This window comes from Cuculus canorus, chromosome 11, assembly GCF_017976375.1.
Source record: "Cuculus canorus isolate bCucCan1 chromosome 11, bCucCan1.pri, whole genome shotgun sequence".
NCBI lineage: Eukaryota > Metazoa > Chordata > Aves > Cuculiformes > Cuculidae > Cuculus > Cuculus canorus.
Window position 1 is genome coordinate 22,837,515 of NC_071411.1, and position 8,345 is coordinate 22,845,859.

The window sequence follows — 8,345 nt, forward strand, 5'->3', positions numbered from 1 at the left end:
TTCTTTTTATATCTTACTTTGGATTAGTTCAAGTATACCAAAAAAGGTGGGACAGCACATCATTGTTTCATCCTTCTTTTACCTGCTGCATTTGTATACAGCTCAGCTATAGAAACAACAGTACAAAACCTAGAATCATAGACTGGTTTGAGTTGGAAGGGACCTTAAAAATCATCTAATTCCACCACCCCACACTCTCCCCCCCCCTCTTCCCCCCCACCATGGGCAGGGACACCTCTCACCTCCCACTGGCTCAGGCTGCTCAAGGCCCCAGCGAACCTGGCCTTGAACACCTCCAGGGATGGGGCAGCCACCACTTCCCTGGGCAACCCGGGCCAGGGACTCCCCACCCTCATTGTGAAGAATTTCCTACAAATGTCTAGTCTAAATCTTCCCCTCTCCAATTTAAGGCCATTCCCCCTCATCCTGTCACTCCATGCCTTTGTAAAAGTCCCTCCCCAGCTTTTCTGGAGCCCCTTTCAGTACTAGAAGCTGCTGTAAAGTCTCCCTGGGTCCTTCTCCAGGCCGAACAACCCCAACTCTCTCAGCCTGTCCTCATGTGGGCGGTGCTCCAGACCTTGGATCATCTTTGTAGCCTTCATCTTTACCTGTACCAACACTTCCATCTCCTTCTTATGTTAAGGATTCCAGAAGTGGACACAATACTCCAGATGAGGTCTCACAAGAGAGGAATAGAGGGGCAGAATCCCCTCCCTCACCCTGCTGGCCACGCTGCTTTTGATGCAGCACAGGATACGGTTGGCCTTCTGGGCTGCGAGCACCCATTGCCAGCTCATGTCGAGCTTCTCATCAATCAGCACTCCAGGTCCTTCTCCACAGGTTGTTCTCAATCACATCATCCCCCAGCCTATATTGAAACTGCAGATGGCCCTGACCCAGGCGTAGGACCTTGCACTTGGCCTCATTGAACCTCTAGAGATTCACACAGACCCACTTCTCCAGCTTGTCCAGGTCCCTCTGGATGACATCCTGTCCTTCCGGTGTGCCAACTGCCCCACTCACATTCTTAAACTGGCCCTGAAACAGCCATAAGGTGCTCTGGCAATCAGTCTCCAATCCCTACTTCTGTTTTCAGTTTAAGAAAGAAATACTTTAGAGGTAAGAACACTCTGGGACTGGACAGTTGTTTGGGTAAGGTATGGCAGTGACTGTTTTTAAACAATCCATATTTCGAAATAAGAACCTGAAAGGTTCAAGCAGCTTGAAAATATTTTTCAAGAGTTCAGTGGGTTCCTGACAGAAAGCTGGTGGAGGTGACATCTGCATGCAAGAAATGAATGGAGGAATTAAGAGATGTTTGTTGCAAAACTGAATTCTTAAGATGTCTAGAGCATCAGGAGAAAGAGGTGACTTGACTTTGGATATTTGATGGAATGCCCTGGCTGGATTTGAGAGGGATTGCTCCTTGACCCGAATGTTTGGGTATCCAGCCTGATAAGTGCTTGGCCCACTGCCAGGATCCGTGACAGAGGAATGGCCAGAGAGTCCAATTCATGGCATGTCTGGCACTCCATCTGCTAGGTGCAGCAGGGAGCAGTTGCTCAGGATAGTGCGTGACTCTGCTGGGAGGGAACAAGCCAGAGAGGAAGGGAGGATTTTTTCCTACCACTCAAACATCTCCCTCTTACACCCTGCACTGCAAGCCTGGCACCTCCCTAAGAATCATCTACAGCTTCTCTATACCATGCTGTGCCCTCCTCGTTTGCAGCGTCTTTCTTCCTTGATCCCATTCATCTGGGGAAGCCTCTCCTGTAGCTCTGCTCAGGGGCTCATCCCGAGTGGTCTACCTCTTCATAGAACCATAGAATGGGTTGGGAGGAACTTTTAAAGTCCATCCAGTTCCAAGCCCCTGCCACGCACAGGGACACCTCCCACTAGATCAGGTTGCTCAAAGCCCCATCCAACCCAGCCTGGAATGTTTCCAGGCAGGAGGCCTCCACTACTTCCCTGGGCAGCCTGGGCCACTGTTTGCCTCTTCTCAGCTGAGCTGCATTAAAGGACCGTGTTTGTACTTCATGCCACAGAAAATGTTCCCTTGTAAATTATAATTAACTTTGCAAATCTGACTGACAAGCAGTAAAAGAGTTGCCATTACTCACTGTCTTTTGATGAGGCAATCACACCCTGATTTGGATTTAATCCAGTTGTGTTTCATTTCAGATAAATCATTTAGGCACACGTTTAAACTGAAGGAAAACAAGAGCCTGCACAGCAGGGTGTACCAGTATAACCAAGGGGATTATTGCAATGCTATTTCTCTCTATATATTAGTTTTTTCCATCTTCATTTTCCTATTATAACTCGAGGGTCCCACGTTCCAAAGGTCACCTACAGGACAGTAACATAGTTATGTAGACACACAGAAATGCAGCATGTACTTTGGCAGGGACAAACTTGGCTTTTCACCAAATCATAGAGTGGATTGACATGGAAGGGACCTCAAAGCCCATCCAGTTCCACCCCCTGACATGGGCAGAGACACCTCCCACTGGATCAGGTTGCTCCAAGCCCCATCCAACCTGGCCTTGAACACCTCCAGGGATGGGGCAGCCACCACTGCTCTGGGTAACCTGGGCCAGGGCCTCCCCACCCTCACAGCAAAATATTTCTCCCTAAGATCTCATCTCAGTCTCCCCTCTTTCAGCTTAAAATTGTTCCCACCTCATCCTATCCCTGCATTATCCCTGCAGCCCCTTTCAGTACTGGAAGCTGCTCTCAAGTCTCCCCACAGCCTTCTCTTCTCCAGGCTGAACAACCCCACCTCTCTCAGCCTGTCCTTGGATGGGAGATGCTCCAGCCTTTTCTGTCTCTATGGCCTTTTCTGGCCCCATTCCAAAAGCTCCATGTTCTTCCTGTGCTGAGGATTCCAGAACTGAATGCAGGGCTCCACGCAGGGTCTCACCAGAGCAGAGTAGAGCAGAGCAGAGCAGAGCAGAGGGGCAGAATCCCCTCCCTCGCCTCACTGGTCCCACTGCGTTGGATGCAGCACAGGACATGGTTGGTTTCTGGGCTGCAAGTGCCCATTGCCGGCTCACATTGAGCTTCTTATCCACCAGCACTCCAAATCCTTCTCTTTAGGGCTGCTCTCCATCCCTCAATCCCCCAGCCTGTATCTGTGCTTAGGATTGCTCCAACCCAGATGCAGAACCTTACGTTTGGCCTTGTTGAACCTCATGAGGTTTGCACAAGCCCACCTTTTCTTTGTACAGGTAGAAATGTTTCTACTTACTTCCATCAGTATGAGAAAGGAAGTTTTTATGTTTTCCTTCTTATAAGCTCAGAAGTGAAATAGGCATAGCCAGAACCTGCTTTGCCTGCACAGTGACACAGCAAGAATTTCTCTAGAGGCAGCTGAATTATTCCAAATTGTGGGTGTGGGGCAGAGTTTTGGCCCCATAGAGAATGCCCTTACAACACCAATGGGACGATGCAGCTTTGAGGACTTTGAAGAGCATTTCTGCAACACCTTGCAATGTGCCAGTGTCCCAGGGTGCCAATGGGGCCTCCTCCTCTATAATTTTTTGCTGAAGAGCTGATCTGGGAGATACAGCGAGGCAGCATTTCTGCAGTCAGATGACTACCTCACTGCTAGAACACCTTCCTGGCAATGCCACTTTTCCTCATATAAAGTAAGCCTCTGGGAAGTGAATCAGATCTGCTTTTGATTGAAGACAAGGCTCACATAAAAGTAACTCCCAAAAATTTCTCTCTCTTTCCAAGCAAGCACACTTCTGTGGCACCTCACACTGTGGCTAGTGTATCTATTTTGAATGACTCAATGTCCCTGAATGCATTTTAAATAGAGTGTTTTCCCCACCTGAGGGAAGCCAAACTATGAAGCACATCTCTTGCTGATGCATTCACGTGCTTATTGCAAGGTTAAGTATCTCAACAAGGCAAGAAATGGCTGTTATTCCTTTTCTACTCGTTTTGCTGTTCAAAACACAGTATCCCTCAGTGCCCATCTTCTACATTAGACTAAAATAAAAACAAACCCAAAATGTAACTGGGGCATTAATTTAATTGATATAAAAGAATTGTAGAATCATAGAATGGTTTGGGTTGGAAAAGATTCTAAAACCCATCCAGTTCCAACCCCCTGCCATGGATCAACACCTCCCACTGGATCAGGTTCCTCAAAGCCCCAGCCAACCTGGCCTTGAACCCCTCCAGGGATGGGGCAGCCACCACTGCTCTGGGCAACCTGGGCCAGGGCCTCTCTCCACCCTCACAGCAAACATTTCTTCCCAAGATTTCATATCAGTCTCTGCCTTTTCAGCTTAAAGCGTTTGTAGTTGGTGGAGAAGAGCTTGAAGGCAGAGACAGCCTGATGTGAAACCACATCCAAAGAACTGCAATCTACTGTTGCCCTAAAGTGAAGAAATCCACAGTATTATACAGGTAACATAATTCAACATGCAAGCAAATAAAGGAAATGTTAATGGTCTTATTCTGGACTGGAATACCTGCAATTCTTATATATAGTAATGAAGGTAAACTATATGGTCATTACAGCCCATCCTTACAATGAGAATCCACTGACAAAGCCATCCCATAAATTCAAACTCACATTGTATATAATGCCAAGAACATAATCAGCATTCTCATGTTTCCATCTAGGAATGCTTTCCATGCAGGTATCCCACACATATCCCAGATCTGTCACACCTGAAAAAGATGCTCCATCTATTTGTCACAGCACTGAAACTAGTTATTTTTTATGTCATTGCGCCTATTAGTTTTTAAGAATACAGCATTTATCAATATTTCACAGATATTTAATATATGAATTATATGAAATATTTGTCTGTCATATTTCATGTTTTGTTCTTGCAGCCTCTCTTTCTTTCCCGAGCTCTTCCTGTCTCCCATCTTCCCCTCCTCAGCTCAGTGCAAGGGACCAGATTTTGGTCACACGGAAAGCTCCTCTTTGTCCCAACTGTGCATGGTCCCCGGTGCAGTGCAGTATCACTCACAACATTTCTAAATCCATCAGCCTTGTCTTTACCTGCTACCACTGAATTGTGAACTCCTACTGCTGTAGACCTTCTTCATATGAGCAACTAACTGCTCCCTGATGACATTTTTATGGAGAGAAGAGTAAACCCAGCGTTGTACTTGGCCAGCTGACTACGCACTGCTGTGCAAATCTTCAAACTGGCAAGTTATTCTAAGTATAGAATCACAGAATCATTTAGATTGGAAAAGACCTTAAAGATCATCGAGTCCAAACTAAACCCTACACTGCCAACTCCACTGTTAAACCATGTCCCTAAGCACCACATCCATACAACTTTTAAATCCTCTAGGGATGTGGACTCCACCACTGCCCTAAACATCTGGTTCCAATTCTTGACAATAAATTCAGTGCAAAGAAAGAAATATTAAGAAACATTAAGTAAACCAACTGGAACCATCAAGCTGGGCTTCAAACACGTATTTAGGAATAAGATGATATCAGAAATAAGGCCCAAGCTAGGATGAAAGCAAGCAGCATTTTAACCAAAGTATCTGTCTCGAACTGTGACACAGGGCAACTTCTGCAAACAGTTCTGTATTTGAAAATTCAAAGATCTTATTGACATGAGTAAAATTCCTCACCTAAGTGTCTGCATGACCATGCAGGAGCCAGCAAGGCTGGAGAAGTGTTTTATGTTTCTCCTTAACTGCTGCCAGTCCAATGAAGAACGGGACATCGTTTCCTCATTTAACATAACTAGATATAAACACAGTAACTCGACATATGTCATAGAATCATAGACTGTCCTGAGTTGGAAGTGACCCCCAAGGATCATTGAGTCCAGCTCCTGTCCCTGCACAAGACAACCCCTACACTCCCACCATGTGGCTGAGGGTGTTGGCTAAAGGCTTCTGCGATATTGTCACGCTTGGTGCTGTGACTGCTTCCCTGGGAGCTGTTCCAGTGCTCCACCACCCTCTGGGGGAAGAACCTTTCCCTAATGTCCAACCCAATCCTTCCCTGGCATCTTCCTGCCATGGATACTCTTGGGCTCTTCATAGCATGTCCTGTACACTCTGTTTTCATATAAGGTCCCAACATAGGGAAGGGGTTTATCTTCAACAGCATGGGAGTCCCTCTTTCCACATAGGAAATTTGGCTGGTAAATACATTTTCTTTTTGGTGGAAAAGGTGAGCCAGAGCCATGCAATGCAAACTGCAGGTAAAACAGCTCTGAGAACAAGTGATCTGCTGCAAGGTCTGCTTTACAATTGTGTAATAGCCTCCAGATAAGGGTCATAAAGCTACAAACTGTTTATTTGTTTGATATAGATAATTACTGTTAATAGAGCTTGATATCTCTATGGATAGACAGATAATGACTCTGAAGTAGAACACCTTTCACATAGAAGGATATATTCTTTCCTGGGAATGGTTCTGGGCTCTGGGTTCTTTATGTTTTGAAGTTCCACTCCAGCCCTGGATGTTTAGTAACGCTAAAGCGAGTGGGAGCTGCAGATATTTGGAGCCCTTGCGTTCACTTCTGGAATCCTCAGCACATGAACGACATGGATCTGTTGGAGTGAGTCCAGACGGGGCGACAGAAATGATCGAAAGGCTGGAGCACCTCCCATCTGAGGACAGGCTGAGAGTGGCCTCAAGCTGCACCAGGGGAGGTTCAGACTGGATATCAGGAAAAAAATTTTCAAAGAAAATTTCACAGCACTGGCAGAGGCTGCCCAGGGAGGTGGTGGAGTCACCATCCCTGGAGGTATTTAAAAGACAGATAGACAAGGTGCTCAGGGACATTGTTTAGTGGCAGATAGGGATGGTTGGACTCGATGATCTAAAAGGTCTTTTCCAACCTAGTGATTCCATAATTCTATATATAAAAAATAAAAAAAGGGTTGTTCAGCCTGGAGAAAAGAAGGCTCTGGGGAGATCTTAGAGCAGCTTCCAGTACTGAAAGGGACTCCAGGACAGCTGGGAGGCGCTCTTGATCAGGGAGTGTAGAGATAGGATGAGGTGGGAACAGTTTTAAGCTCAAAGAGGGGAGACTGAGATGAGATCTTAGGAAGAAATGTTTTGCTGTGAGGGTGGGGAGGCCCTGGCCCAGGCTGCCCAGAGCAGTGGTGGCTGCCCCATCCCTGGAGGTGTTCAAAGACAGGTTGGATGGGACTTGGAGCAACCTGATCCAGTGGGAGGTGTCCCTGCCCATGTCAGGGGGTGGAAATGGACGGGCTTTGAGATCCCTTCCAACCCAAACCATCATATGATTCTATGAGTCTATTATTCTGTATACAGTAAATCCAGCAAATGTAGGACATGCAGCATAAGCCAGGTACGGAGAACATGCTTTGAAACTGCTTTTTGGCAGGTAGTCACAGTACATGCAACTAGGAGGAGGTCCAAGAAAAATCACAGTCTGCCTGACTTTCCCTTCTCTTCAGCAGAAGACATCCTCTATGCGACAAAGATTTTTTACTTACCGTGTTTTTGGTCTGGTGCAATAGTTGAGGTGGTGCTCACCAACAACTCACCTACTTGGGCATCACAGCCCAGTTATCTGAGAGAAGCTGACCAAAGCCAAACCCCCGCTGTTGTTGCTGTTGTCTACCTGGATGGCTGATGGGCCTATAGAGTAAGAGGGAAAGGTTTCCAAAGTAGATGGAGAAATCAGACCTTGTGCAGTACCTTTGAATGTGTCTCCCCAAAGGCAGAACTCAAAAAGCCATGAATGGGCTAGACAGCTTTCCAAATATATTTATTGCATCACTTTCCTCAGGGAAAACAGCACCCAGCAGTGAAATGGAAGATTAACGGATTGCAGTGGCTGAAGCAGGAACTAAGTATATTTTATTCTCTTCTATAAGTGCAAAAGAATGAAGAAAAGGACCAGCACAGGCCCTACCCACAGAAGGTAACTGCTCCTTCAGTTCCCCAGATACCGCATCAGTTTTACTGCTTTGCATGGAATCCATGCAGATGCTCTGCCCTGGGAGAAGGATTATTGCTCCTTGAGTAACACTGGCTGAAAGACTCACACCAAAGGGCTACTCCAAAGGGTAACTGAACAGGCTGTGGGGGACCTACTGCTTGAAGGGTAGAGGATTTTGACAGACACAGGGTGTGTGGCGTACAGGCTCTAGTTTTTCCTGTGTCACAGAAGGGCAAGGTGGAAGGATGCAAACTAGAGGGACGCAGTCCAACACCCCACTGAAAAGTGAGGTCTCTCATAGCTTGGTTCAGCTACTCCCAGCCTCTCTGGTAGCATCTCCCACTTGGCTGCTTCCTCCTTGTTTAGGCAGAATTGCCAGCATTCCATGGTCTCTCTGCCAATTACCCAACTGTGATTACAGATCTT